We start from the raw sequence: 15,675 nt of genomic DNA, 5'->3' as shown, positions 1-15,675 counted from the left end.
GAGACAACTTGTATCATCCAAATCCATCACCTGTGGGTGGAGACGAGAACACTACCTGCCGGCTGCTGACACCACTGCTTCTACGTGAAAGTGATTTCAGTTTATTTTTTAACCCTTGTTCTAGTAACATAAAAAAAAACATTCAGAATGTGAAATAACTGCTGTAAATACACTTGCATTTAAATTAAAACAGAGTTACTTGCCATTTTCTGTAATTGAACATAATGTTCGTGTTGCATAGAACTTGTTTTACGAGCGTCCACCTTGCCTAGCTCGACTTTGTTTAAAAAAAAAACCAACAACACCATAACATTGCTTGCATTTGGAACAGACGTGATTTTCAAATAATCGAAAATAAGTTTAATCTTTTTTTTCAGATGTCATCCTACTATCTATTTGTGTTACCTGATTGATGAAAGAACGAAATATTTTTATTTATTTATAATTGAAATAACAACAACTTTTTAATGCACCATTTTACATCGTGTGAAGAAGATGACAATTCTTCTCAAAATAAGACTAATTTTTTTTCTTCAAACAGAAAGAGAACAAACCTCTAGGGTATCGAGATAGAAAATCAAAAGCAGTAATAGACTGTAGATGTTTTGTGAAATAAGTTACCTTGGGTCATATGATTAGACTTTGTCTCTGAAGAACCACAATGAAAAGTCTAAACCTGTTTTCTATACACTAACTAAGAGATTACGACCCAGCCGCTGCTTTCTCTTGAAATAAAGTGAAAGCCACGCAGTTGTTCACAGTAGCTTTACAGTATGAAACTATACATTTTTATATTTTAGAATTTAATAATATTAAATTAACTAAAACTGTCCAGGGTTTTTGCGTTAACAGTAAACACTTGCGATGAAAACTGTCCTAATATGATAAGCACTAATTTTTCTTCGAGTATGTATTATGCTAATACGAATAATATAAATTACTTCATCAGGGTTCGTACACAATTTTAAAAAATAAATGCCATGTTTTGTCCATGACATATACTCTAAATTTAATGACATATTTCGGCCATCGGGTTACATTTATACATCTTCAGATAGATAAAGGTAAAGGTATTTTACAGTTTAACAAAATTTATTTCAAATTCTTAGTCATTTTACGTTGAGCCAAATTACTTATGATAAACTATTTTATTTTCTTAAACATATAACATAAAATGTCAACAAATATATATATATATCAAACATTAGTATTGGTGTTTAAGTTCGGTCAGATTACTGTTAATTACAGTGTTGTGAGATACCTTTCATCAGCTAAATAAAAATTCCATGACTTTTCCAGGATTTTATTGACCGTACGAATCCTATTTTACGCAGTTCTCTTTGAATGCAGCAGTCTTTACTGTAGAAATATATCAGATATTCATGCGTGCAATTGAATTGTATTTATAATCACTACTCATTGAATATGAGATTTGTTTGTTTTCGAATTTTGCGCAAAGCTACTCGAGGGCTATCTGCGCTAGCCGTCCCTAATTTAGCAATGTAAGACTAGAGAGAAGGCAACTAGTCATCACCACCCACCGCCAACTCTTGGGCTACTCTTTAACCAACGAATAATGGGATTGACCGTCACGTTATAACGCCCCCACGGCTGGGAGGGCGAGCATGTTTGGTGCGACTGGGATTCGAACCCGTGACCCTCGGATTACGAGTAGAACGCCTTAACACACTTGGCCATGCCGGGCCGAATATGAGATTTTTAGCTTACAAAAACATCAAATCCAGTTCATAGATAATTGAATAACATTTATTCTATCTATGATCAGTTCTCTTGTAGATTGTTTTTCTAGATATATAAATTCATTGCACATTAAAAAATAAGAGGTTTGGCCGAAATTCCCCATCGAAAATACGAACTGAAGAGTTTTTTTGCGATAAACTATTTAATACCTGGAATATTTTAAAAGACAGGCAAAGTCGACGGTGAAGATGAACAAATTCTTGGATAATGTTAAACGATTACCTAGACAGTAAACAATTGTTTGAATAAGCAACTAACGGCTGCTCAACTGGGGTAACTGATATTAGCAAGTATTATCTCAAAACATGAACGACCATTGATTGATAAAAAACAAGTAGAAGTGCCTCATTATACCTGAAATGTGCACAATTTATTGCGTAAAGCTTCTTGTGTATCCATTTTTGTTTAATATTTTTCTCAGCGTTACGAGAAATAAATATTTGTGTTTAATATTTGTTTTTTGTTTTTAGAAAACGAGGACCGGCATGGCCAGGTGGTTAAAGCATTCGCCTCGTAATCTGAGGGTCGATTGTTCGAATCCCTGTCGCACCAAACATGCTCGCCCTTTCAGCCGTGGGGCATTATAATGTGACAGTCAACCCTACTATTAGTTGGTAAAAGAGTAGCCCAAGAGTTGGTGGTGGGTGGTGATGGCTAGCTGCCTTCCCTTCAGTCTTACACTGCTAAATTAGTGACGGCTAGCGCAGATAGCCCTCGAGTAGCTTTGCGCGAAATTCAAAAAACAAACAAACAGAAAACGAGCACACATATAAGTATTATAACCTCACATCTTCGTTATTTTTGTAAAGTTTATGGGCCAGTTACTTGCTCTTGTGGCTTTTATATGATCATCACTGCTATTGTGGATTCATCTAAATCTACTACATAGTGTGCACTATTATAGGTCTCACTTGAGTTAAGATAAGTATACCTTTTTATCATATTTATAGCCCTTACTAACACGCAAGTCCGATCAGATGTAGCAACGGAATTGGCGTGCAAAAGAATACTTGTATAAACATCTGGATATGCAAGTTTCGAACATCCTGTTAGGCTTATATTTCTGTAACATATATGTAATTATTTGTATATATGCTATTAAGTATCTCGCACCATTATACCATTGTCTACAAATGTATACAATGAGTGATATATTAACTGATTTACTATGATTTTTAGATAAAGGTTATCACTATACATATTTAAGTCTGATTGAGTCATGTGTATCAACCACAAACATGCATTATTTGGTTGTGACAGGCCACGCCATCCAAAGCTTTTATTGGCTTCATGGTCTAGTTACGTAAAGAAAGTACACTTGATGAAATCAAACACGAATCTTATTTCAAGTACATGTATATTTAAACCTGTTCTATATGTGAAGTGTGTCATTAGCAAGAATGAAAAAACAGGCATAACTAAATAAATACAAAGACAAGAAGCACTCAAAAAGAAAAATAAACAAACAAGTCTGGTACTGATGGCAGATCCGTTAAGTATGTTGACAGACAGTACTACAAATTTTACTAAAAGTGAAAATATATTTTGGATTCCAAAAATATCTTTCACTAGAGGTTTGCCCACCGGCAGTAAGCTTGAGTACTTTGTACTTAACAATAAACGAACAACAGAGGTTTTCTTTCGTTGTGAACAGCAGTTTATACGATGAAGATGAAAAACTTTATAGAGAAAACCTAAGTTCAGTTAACTTAAAAATGTAAAATGTAATATATTTATTATAAATCTTCAGAGGCACCACTAAGGTAGTCATGGTGACCTAAGCGTTTAGTGTGGTTTGATAAACAGAACTATTTTATAATGAAAAATACGATAAGAAAATTAAACTGAAAAAACGTTTTCTACAGCAAAACAAGGAAAATAAAAAAGAACATTCCATAATGAAAGAGAAAAGATAGAAGTGTGTTTTTTAAAAGTATTTGAATATCGCGGATAATCTGAAAGGCAAGACATAGTTAAAGCAGGAAAGTTTTTTATACCAACAAATAAAAAGAGAGAAGGTAGATCCAGTAAAATCACAACAAAATATCAGCAGGAAAAAGCTGAAAATGGGAAGTAGAATGAAGAAATGAAACAAAAATGATACAGACAAATAAGCTTAACAAAATGTTCAGCAGTGGAAACAAAAGTTAAAGGAATGAGGAAAAACGATAAGAATAAGTTAAGGTATGGGAAGGATTTAAAGATGAGATGAAAATCCTGAAGTAAGAAGTGGACTTTTGTAAGAAAAGAAACAGATAAACTGGCAAACAGAATCCTGTTTTTAAGGACATAAAAAAGAAAAAAAAGACATGTAAATGTGAGAAAATAAAGTTGATAAAATGATTGAAGGTATTATTAGCTGTATGTCAAAAACATATAGAATTGGCATGGAAGGAAGAATATGAGTAAAACCCGCAACTGTGCAGTTTCAAAAAGGAGAGGAAAGAACTTGGAGAGAAAAAGGGGCAAAACTGATAAGATCGCAAAATAAACTTGGAAAATGGTTTTTCTGCTTATGTTCGACAGAAGACAAAGCGATTACTTTCCACAGTTTAATATTCAGTAGAGAAACGGAATTATGTTAAAAATGAAATTTAGTAAGTGCTGAGGACGAGATTTTGAATGTAATGAAGTTTGTTTGTTTCTTGTTTTTTAGATACAAACGAAACCAATAAAACGAAAATACAATGAAAAATTAAGCAAACATAGAAATCGAACAAAAAATAAAATAAGATAATTTAAACTTATGTAGAAAAATGTAAGAAATAACAAAGAAATAAAGGATAATAACGTAAACAAATGAATGAAAGATTTAAATTCGAAGTGACAGAAGAGTAAAGAAAATTAAATTTGGAATATTACAGAGGAGGTAAAAAATAATAAAGATTTATGGGAATATGTTTAAAAAATGTTCGACGTAATAGAAATGATGGAGAGAAAATGGGAAATGGTGAAGAAACAAGTGAAACAACTATCCAGAAACAATATGAAAAATGAAGATATTTGGATGGAATCTTAATGAAAATTAAGAAAAAGTGGACCAACGAAAAGTAAAAAGAGAAACAAAATTGAATCAAGTGAAAAATTGAGAAGATAGATAAATTGTAAAAAATAAAAGTTTACAGCATTTTATAGGAAAAGTAAATTAAACTATCAGAAAAAATGTTGGAAAAGGAAAAATGTATAGATGAACAATAAACACAGTAAAATAAATAGATGGTAACACGTGAATTTAATGTAAGGAAAGAAGAAAACATAACAGGGAAAAGGAATTTTTGAATAAATAATGGAAACATGAAAAACAAAGGAGAAATCACTTTTCGAAGTGAGTGGATAAAAATATATTTGAAATTTTGAATGGAAGTGAGAAGGGAAGTATACTCTCACGGGTGGAAAAGAAAGTAGAAATATAAATAACATACATTATTTTGAACACAAAAACAAACACATAAGTACTGGAACATATAGTGAAGTAAAAAATTTTAATCCAATCAGCAACGAGCAAGTCTAGCAATAAAAATTGAGAAGAAGAAAGAGGAAAACAATGAATTAAGAACGAGAAATATATATTTTTGTAGAGACAAAGTGAAGAGCTTTTGAAAAGATAATGAGCGTATAAGAAAGACAGGAGAAAGCAGATGAAAAAATGCTTTAAAAGATATGAACAATGACTGACGAACAAAATGAGCATGCATTGTATAAAAGATACATTAATTCATGGAACAATGAGAGAGAAAAAGATTGAGGGATGGTAAGGTAAAAAAGGAAGCGTGTGTGTTTTGTAGCAAAGCAACATCGGGCTATCTGCTGAGTCCATCAAGAGAATGGAACCCCTGATTTTAGCGTTGCAAATCCATAGAGTTACTGCTGTACCAAAGGGGCAAAAAATGAAGCAAAAGAAAGGCTTAAATACGTTTTTAAACAGATTATAATTGTAAAGAAAAAAGAAGGAAATAAAAAGCAGAAGAACATGAGAAGGGAAGATGAAATAAAAATATATGAAAAGAGAAAAAATGAAAATGGTAACAAAAAGAGAGAGAAAAAGAATTTAAGGGTAGATAGAAAAGACGTTCCGTGAAAGTTTATAAACAAGGGTGGAAGAAAAGATAAGGTGTGTGTTTTGTGTTTTTCTTATAGCAAAGACACATCGGGCTATCTGCTGAGTCCACTGAGGGGGATCGCACCCCTGGAAAATGTAAGGAATTAGCAAGAAGCTAAGAATAAAATTAATACTTTTACTGATTGTGAACAGGAAACAAAACAAGAGCTGTAGAAGAAAGAAAAGAAGAACGTTTCAGAGAACTAGCAGGGTTATAAAGAAATAAGTAATGGAAAGAAACAGATAAATAAGTTCTGGACTAGCGATTAAATGAGACTATCAAGCCTAGTACTGTATAATTTATTTATAATCAAGAAGAATATATTTTTAAAACGAACCAAGTTGCAGAATATATAATCAGAAAGGAGAAAATATAAATCAGCTGACCTGTTTAGATGATACACTTATATTAACAAAAGAATTGTAATAGTGATAGTTGATTATTAAAAATTGAACAAACTGGCTTAAAGGAAACAACTGACACTTAATGTGGAAAAATCAAATATATCATGTTTTTATAAAATGTGGAGAAACGAGGAAAGATATAAAAAATAAAATTTGAAAGGAGAAAAATTGAGATCGTAAGAAAATTATCTACATTATATTTTAAGTGATGATACAATATCAAACATCAAGTATTTGGTTTTAGAAAAGCTAGAAGAATTATTTGTGTGTCATGACGAACAGAAGACAAATAAATCTATTTCCAGAAGAAGATTAGTATTAGTATATGAAGCACAAAGGTAGAGGGCCCAGTATGGCCAAACGTGTTAAGGCGTGCGACTCATAATCTGAGGGACGCGGGTTCACATCCCCGTCCCGCCAAACATGCTCGCTCTTTCAGCCGTGGGGGCGTTATAATGTTACGGTAAATATCACTATTCGTTGGTAAAAGAGTAGCCCAAGAGTTAGCGATGGGTGGTGATGACTAGCTGCCTTCCCTCTAGTCTTACACTGCTAAATTAGAGACGGCTAGTACAGATAGCCCTCGAGTAGCTTTGTGCGAAATTAAAAAACAAACAAACAAAGGTAGAGAATGATTAAGTAAGAAGAAATAAAAATAACTAGAACATTTAAACGAAACATGTTAAACGAAGAACGAGAAAAGAAAAAAACAACAACACACATATCAAATAAAGAAGAAAGAATCCAGTAAGTAGCAGAAGTTATTACCGAGGGCTGCTGAAGGCGAAAAGGAGAATGAAGCAAAATGGCGATAAATTCCAGAATTTTAAGGAAAATAAGAAAACGTTAAAAGGGAAAAAGTGAAATAGATGAGAAAGCTGTAATATATTTTAAGGTAAATATAGAAAGTAACAAAATATCAAATATGAGATTTGGTTTATTTTTAATTTCGTGCAAAGCTGCACGAAGGCTATCTACGATAGCCGTCCTTAAATTAACAGTGGGAAGGCAGCTATTCATCACCACCCAACGTCAAGTCTTGGGCTACTCTTTTATCAACGAATAGTGGGATTGACCGTCACATTACAACTCCCCACGGCTGAAAGGGCGAGCATGTTTGGTGTGACAGGGATTCGAACCGGCGGCCTTCGGATTACGAGCCAAGCGCCTAAAGCACCTGGCCATGCCGGGGCCCCAAATATAAGGACTTGGATGTGGAAATGGCTTGTAAGTAAACAATTATCGAGAAATGCTAAAAAAAAGAAAAAGTACAGATTGTGCTAAGGAAAAGAAGAAAAGATCGGAAGGTGTGTGTATGTGTATAATGCATCAAAAGAAACTGAATAGTGGAAAGCTGATTAACTGATGAAAACATAAATGAGGTAGAAAAATAGTTAACAAATACAACGTGTACAAAATGGTAAGAACGAAGTAAGAGTGGAAATAGAAGACGAATAAAATATCTTATGGAAAATAGATAGAGAATAGAAAGGTGGAAAGAAAAGGGTAAGAATAGAAGAAAGAGTTTGTTTGTGTGTTTTTAATTTTCGCCCAAAGCTACACGAGGGCTATCTGCATTAGCCATCCCTAATTTAGCAGTATAAGATTAAAGGGAAACAACTAGTCATCACCACCCACCGCCAAATCTTGGGCTACTCTTCTACCAACGAATAATGGGATTGACTGTCACATTATAACGCCCCCATGAATGAAAGGGTTAGCATGTTTGGTGTGACTGTGATTCGAATCCGCGATCGTCAGATTACGAGTCGAGTGCCTTATCCACCTGGCCATTCCGGGCCTAGAAGTGAGTGAATGCGATAAATTAAATGCAATTTCAAAAACTATTTATATGAAAGAAATGCACCAGTTATTTCTTTATTTAATAAGGCATTTTCATAGGGTTTTATTAATTTATTTAATAATGTATGAAACATCTCTTTCTCACCGATATGAGACAAGCGAAATAAACTTTTGTGCTAATGTATCTCAGCATGGCCATCTTCAGGTTAACCCAGGTAGCTCGAAACGTTGTTCTCTGCTTTATTAGTAAAAGTTCTAATACCCATACCAGCCGTTCTGAGATACATTTTTTTTTGAAGTGGGTTTCTCATCATCAAGAAAAACTTTTATACTCTTATTTACTATGAAGATCAGTATTACGTATTACAATTTCAAATAGCCTAAAACTGAGTTAGACTGTAATTTAGATTTAGAAGTTAAATAGATGTCGATGTGCATCCGATTTATGACGCTTGCCAACATGACTGATACACACAATTTATTTTCTTAGTACAAATATATTTTAGTATACAAACAATAACAAAATTTACAATAACAGTTATTACAAATAACGATCTATGTACAAAAGATTTACAAACCTACAAAGAACATTAAGTCTTCTTTCTGGTCTAGAACTTCCTTGATATCTTATCGAATATTGACGATGAGTGTTGATGTAGGTACAATTCACTTAACAGATGCTACTTGGTCTTATATTCTGCTTATTTCGCCGGCCATACGTTGATTTATTCTATCACTGAAGTTATGTAATGCTTCTGTAAAAATACTCGTATCTGACGAGAAACCGCGGAAGTTAAATAGTTTGTAACGTTCGAATTTTGTAAACATTCATTGTCAAATACCTAAAATTACCTATTACTAAGTGTTAAATACAATTATAGATTCCAAAGTTTATTGTATACTACCTATAGCAAACTAATAATATATACTGTATTTTGGCACGTTCGTGTTGGTTACATTTACAGGTGTGAGGAAAGTATCTAGAAATTTCAGCCCTTCACAACAATACAGGCGACACACTAATGTTTACAAACTCACATTCATTGTTGATTCTTACACTCTATAATCTTCTACAAGTTTAGTAAACAGGTGGGAATTTCACAATACGGATTTGACAGTATAAGTTATGCACATTTTTTAATGTAAATTTAACTTAACGAATGTTGATGTTAAAAAGATGTATGATAGCAAATCCGTCACATCTACCTTATAAAGAATAAAAATTAGCGGTAGACAATTTTAAACAAACATATGATATATATATATATATGTACATTGCGAACAATGCATTAAATATAATACATTTGTTTACTTCGTGATCATAAAATTACATAGCACGCGAAAATGCATCAGTACGGATGTTATCAATCCCTTTGAAATGGAATATTTTCATATCACACTTTTATAGTGTTATGCTTCAGTTGTTGTGATTCATGTACATACATGTTGAAATGTTCTAAAGCTAACACTAAAGGCAATGTTTCTTTTTCCAAAGTATAATAGTTATTTTCTTAACAATGTAACTTTTTTAGTAAAATAACAAACAGGGTGTTCAATGTCTTCCTTGTCTGATTTTAATAGAATGATATCAGCGCTACAATCACTGGCATCAACAACTAATGAGAAAGACTTGTCAACGTCAGATGCCATCAGTACAAGGTAAGTATACAATAAAGATTTTACTTTTTTAAAAGAAGATTGATATGTTTCAGATCACTTAAACTTTTGATTTTTCTTCAGTATGTTTGTTAATGGTACAGTGATGTCAATAAAATAACCAACCATTCCCAAAAATCTCATTAGAGTTTTTTTGTTGGTAGGAGTTGGATAATTCGCAATGCAATCAACTTTCACACGACTGGAGGGTTCTTCGATAGGATTCAAAGAAGCAACAGGAATTTTCTGGTTCGGTTTCCCAACCGACTTACAGGTATTTTACATACCGTATTTTCCGCCTAATAAGTCGAATTTCTGGCCCTAAATTTTGGACCAGATTTTTGGGGGTCGGCTTATTGGCCGATCACTCCTTTCGGAAATGTCTTCTTCTTAGGAAATGTTTTTCTTTTGAAAATTACCATAGGCGGTAATTTTGTCCCATCAGCAAAGCACGTTAAGACTACAGTGAAACGTTGTTTCTGGAATTTCATTGGTTACCTAATTACAGTGAGTGGAGCCAATAACGAATGACATATTGATTCCATCTCTGTCTCAATACGACACGTTCTGCTTTACTACAGAACGCCAATGATCACACACAACATGCATGCTGACGCTGAAACGAGACTAAGAAATCATTTTGAAGAAACTTGTAACTTCTTAAAAATGGCTTCGGCTTATTGGGCGGTAATAAGCAAAAACCCTCATTTTCAGAGCTGAAAATTGGTCTCGGCTTATTCGGCGATTCGGCTTATTAACCGGAAAATACGGTAACTAAAAAAAAACAAAAAAACATCTTGTCTAATTTTTAGCCCAAACAAATGTCACGGTGAGTTCAGAAGTAACTATCAATATTTCAGAACGATATGCTTTTGGGGCAATGATTTGATAAACTACAACCAAGTCCTCTGAAGCTGGCACATCTGGTGGTCTCAATTTCTACGTTAACACACAATTTTTGAAAAATAACCATTTGATTCTTTCTCCAGTTCATCTTTTGGGGGTTTATACTTAAATTACGAAGAAAGCTGTAGATCCTTTTTTTTTTGCTCGGCGATCGGTTTACTTCTAGCAAACGAAACTTCACTAGTTGAACCAGATCCCTTACGCCCAACATTGTCACTAACTGAATTGTCAGGAGAACAATCCTTCACAAGATCCATGTCGGACTCAAAAAATGTCTGAAACAAATCTATTGTTCTCTAAATACGTGCCTATCATTTGTTTTTGGCTTAAATTCTAAGTCTAAGCTCAAGTAACAGCACATTCGGACTCTTCTAATCATTTTGGGTTCAGCAACAACTTTTTCCCAACTAAATAGCTTCCAAGCAATAATGAAGCACCCTTAATTGGCAGAGTAGATCTTACTACAACCACGACTGATCTCGAAACTAGGTATAATGTTAAATAAATGTTACGAAGAGGAACATTAACAAAGCCACCCTCAATACCCTGAGCAATAACAAACTCACCAGTGGTAGAAGTCGAATCTAAAGGCAATATACCTTCTAACAACAATGACTGAGTATTATGCAGAATATACAGAACCAACAGACACAATAGGTCTAAATTCCACCTTGACTACATCAGCTTTTGTATCAATGGCCAAATCAAGAACATTTGGTGATCTCGTTAAATGTAGAACTGAATGCTGCGGGTGTCCTCCTTTTCTTTTTCAAACGCCAACAAATGGATGTAACATGACCAATATTATTAACAAATGGCAGACAGAATTTGATGGTTTTCATGAAGATTTATTCTGAATGTCAGAAAGTTTCAAACTAGAGGAGATGATTTTTTAAATAATTCTCAACTTCTGTGGATTGAACAGATACAGGTTTTTATTGAGATGGTAGGAACATCTTTTTTATGAAAATTGGATTTATATGTTAACGTGTAATAATCAGAAATAGCAGCTGCTTTCTGTAGTGTCTCAACTTTCTTTTTATTCAAGTAAGTTTTGAGGTTGTCATTTGTACAGCATTTAAATTTCTTAATTAGATATGATTGTCTTAGTTTGTCAAAACTATTGCCAATATTTATAGAATTATATCTCTGATCAAAATAAACCTCTTTTTCTTGGGCTATCTTGCTTGCGATAACCTCGAAACTTTTGTTAATAAGCCTCCAGCACTAACTCGTGGGCTTTGAGAACAGTTCGTTTTAATCCTTATTATAATTCATTCAATTTTCTAGAGAAAGAGAGAGGAAAGAGTGCCATAAGCCTTTTTGTGCTTTATTAGTTAAAACACTTTGTAATAATAATGACAATTTTTCAGTGGGCCATTCCATCATTTGGTCGACCTTCCGAAAATGTTGAAAATATTTATCAACTTCATTTTCTCCGAATGGTGGTACTTTAACATATCGATTAAGCCCAAACTTATCGTTTTACCGTGGTCGATCAGAGTTGAGTCTCAGTTGTATTTCTTTAAGCTTAATTTCCTTTTCAACTCCCATGCTGCTGCTTCGAAATGAACTTGTTCTTTCTCGGCTTCGATGCAAACTTCCTCAAGCTCGATTTTTTAAAATTTTAGCTGGATCTCTAACTTATCTTTATCACTCAACCCAGATTGCCAGTGGGGACACAATGTATTTCTCTAATGCTTCCTATGATAACTAGTTAACATTGACTAGTATTTCAATAATATGCTTTTTTAATTCGTTTTTTCTTCATTTATTTTTTAACTTCTACTTCTAAAACTTTAGCAATTTCTAGCAATTCACTTTTGTTATATATTTCTAGTTGTTTAAGAGAAAGAGATTTAAGAATATCATAATAATCTGGCACGATCAAATCTTGTTGGCACTGATAAATATAAATTTAATTATGATTTGAGATTGAAGTTAAATCGAATTTTGTCTCTGATTCAAATCTCTGACATGAGCTCCAGTTTTTTATGTTACGTATTACAATTTCAAGTAGCCTAAAATTGAGTAAAAGTGAAATTTAGATTTAGAAGTTAAATATATGTCGATAAGTATCCAATTTATGATGCTTGCCAACAAATTGATACCAACAATTTCTTTTTAATACGAATATATTTTATTACACAAACAATAATTTACAATAACTGTGGTCAAAAACAATGATTTATGTACAAGAGTTTTACAAACGTAAAAACAATACTGAGTCTTCTTTCTGGACTGGAACTTACTTTATGTCTTCTCAAGGAGTCATGAGTATCACGTTAATTTTGAGTTGATGTAGGTACAATTCACTTAAGAGTGTACTAGCTAGCTTTGTATTCCTCTTTCTTCACCAGCCACACATTTAGTTATTCCATTACTGCAGTTATGTAATGTTTTCGTAAAATTACGAATGTATGATGTGAATTCGCTGAAGTTAAAATGTTAGTAATGTCAGAAATTTATAAACGTTCCTGATCAAATATCTGAAGCTTCCGAGATTTATAGTACACCGACTATGGCAAACTAAGTTCCAGACCAGATAGAAGACTCAATCATTTTTGTAAGCTTGTAAAAGTCTTGTAGATAAATCATTATTTGTAACAACCGTTATTATAAATTGTATTGCTTTTATATCAAAATATATTTGTGTTAAGAAAGAAAACTTTGTGTATCAGTCTTGTTGACAAATATCATAAATGTGATACATATCGATATTTAATTAATTTCTACATTTAAATTATAAATTAATTCTGTTTCAGTTAATTTGAAATCGCAATACTTAACATAATAAATCAGAGACTCGCCGGAGATAAATTATAATAATGACAAAATAAAATACAGAGTTGTATAAAGTATGTTTCAAGTACTTGTACAGTTATGGATATGCTATTCAATAAATTTGAAATGCTGTAGTTGTAGGATGCTTTTCCTGGACCGCTGGGGACTATGCGGCCTTCAACCTCCCGGACTGCTTTGATTGAATAACCCCTTTGTTACAGAGACAGGGACGTCGCTGTTATGTGTATTACTTAGTTTACTCAGTTTTCAACACCTACGACACTCCCCCTCGAAGGTAGCTCAGCGAAAAGTGTGAGTGCATATAACTCTAAAAATTAGTTTTCGATGACAAAGGTGGGCAGAGAATAGACAGCCCCCCAGTGGCTCAGCGGTATAACTGCGGACTTACGACGCTAAAAACCAGGTTTCGATACCCGTGGTGGGCAGACCACAGATAGCCCATTGTGTAGCTTTGTGCTTAATCCAAAACAACAACAGAGAATAGATAACCAACTGTGTAGCTTTGCGCTCAACAAAAAATAAAATTCACGAGAGAAAACCTGTGTAAAAAGTTTATAGTTGATTTGATATACGTACAGTCCTATAAACAATCAATATTGTACGTGAAATAGAAACAAGATTTGGTGTAATACTGTTGTTCACACATGTGATTTCGTAACTTACCATTAACTGTGTAACAGGTAGGCTTTACATTTCACACTGCGAAGTTCAGCTACATATCATTTGTTCACGCCCGATGCTTCTGTGTTATTCCTGTTTGTTTTTTCTCAAAAACCTGGAAGGTTTGTGGATGCTTCTGAGATCAATGGAGACAATGCTATAGTATTACTTTAAAACAACCCTCTCCTACCCCTAGTAATACATTATTAATAAATGTTTCTTTACCATTGTCGTGACCTTTAGTGTGACATATTTTTAGAGCTGAACTAGATATTAAAACCTGTTGGACATGTTTACTCAAAGTGATTGATGCCATTTTTTCCTTATTATTACGACTTAATAATAATTTAAGGTCTGATCAGAATATCAATCATAAATATCAAAACGCGCGCGAGAAAGAACCCTATAAAGTTAAAACACAGTTTCAATCATTGAAGAATCCAAAGTTTAACGACATCTAAGCCTACTTTTTAATTCGGTTAGAGTACTTTGTGTTTCGTTTTTGCCTAAAATATTGATATTTATATGACACTAATTTTTCTATAAATTAGACACGTATTTAAAAAAAAAATTGAAAGAATAAACTGAACACCTTGTATTAAAACCCAACGTTACGCCTATTCACGAGTAACACTAACTAAATCGAGCTGAGTCGTAGTTGAGCAGGTCATTCTCTCATAAAGAGAAGGGCCTAACACTAACCATTATATAATTATGAAAGTTAGCAAAGAATTTACAAACAACAGTTTAATTATGTATGCACAATGTCTGACCTACATTACAGCAAGACTAAATTTAATCTGTTACAAAAGAGTCATGTGCTTCTTACACTGACCTCCATTCACATATTATTGTTCACTCGCTTTTGAAACATCAAGTTAATATTTAATCTAGTGCCATTTGTGTACGCATTCAGTGTAATTATTGCATTTACTAGTTGGCTCGTGTTTTTGGAACATACAAGTGTGATGTCGCTTTAGCATCTTTGTAATAATATCATTCTAATTTTTGTCTTTCTTTAAGATTTGTCTCTCAGTGGAACAGCAGTAAGCTTTCAGATTTACAATGCTAAAATTAAGGGTTTGACTCCCCTTGGTAAACACATCAAGTATTCAAATGTGGCTTTGCTTTAAGAAAATATACAACCCTTTGAAGATCCAAATTTAGGTTTATCCTTTTTAATTTTTCTGTTGAGACATATATTTTCATGTTTACTTTCCCTTGAATATTACATAATCATTTCACTTAATTTCCAAAGATGTTTTCAGCATGATTGTGCTATTGCACATACGTGTAAGAAGAAATTCCTTACAAGAGAAAAAGTACAAACTACATTCTCTGATGTTTTGACTGGCCAGTTGGTAAGGCTCGTGCAGTTTGTATATTCACTTGAATGCACGATTTTCTACAAGTGAAGAGATTTCGAGGTCATGGTCTGTGACGTTAACAAAAGGATAGTTGCGAATTTTGGACAATAAAGAGGTCGTTTTGCTAAGGTGATCTTCCGACATCGTTCTTGTGCCAGAAACAATCATGTACAAGCTGAACATTCGAATAGCGAAAATTGCCCTTTTGTAACT

Source organism: Tachypleus tridentatus, chromosome 13, assembly GCF_004210375.1.
Source record: "Tachypleus tridentatus isolate NWPU-2018 chromosome 13, ASM421037v1, whole genome shotgun sequence".
Taxonomy (NCBI): Eukaryota; Metazoa; Arthropoda; class Merostomata; order Xiphosura; family Limulidae; genus Tachypleus; species Tachypleus tridentatus.
This window is presented reverse-complemented; position numbering follows the sequence as displayed.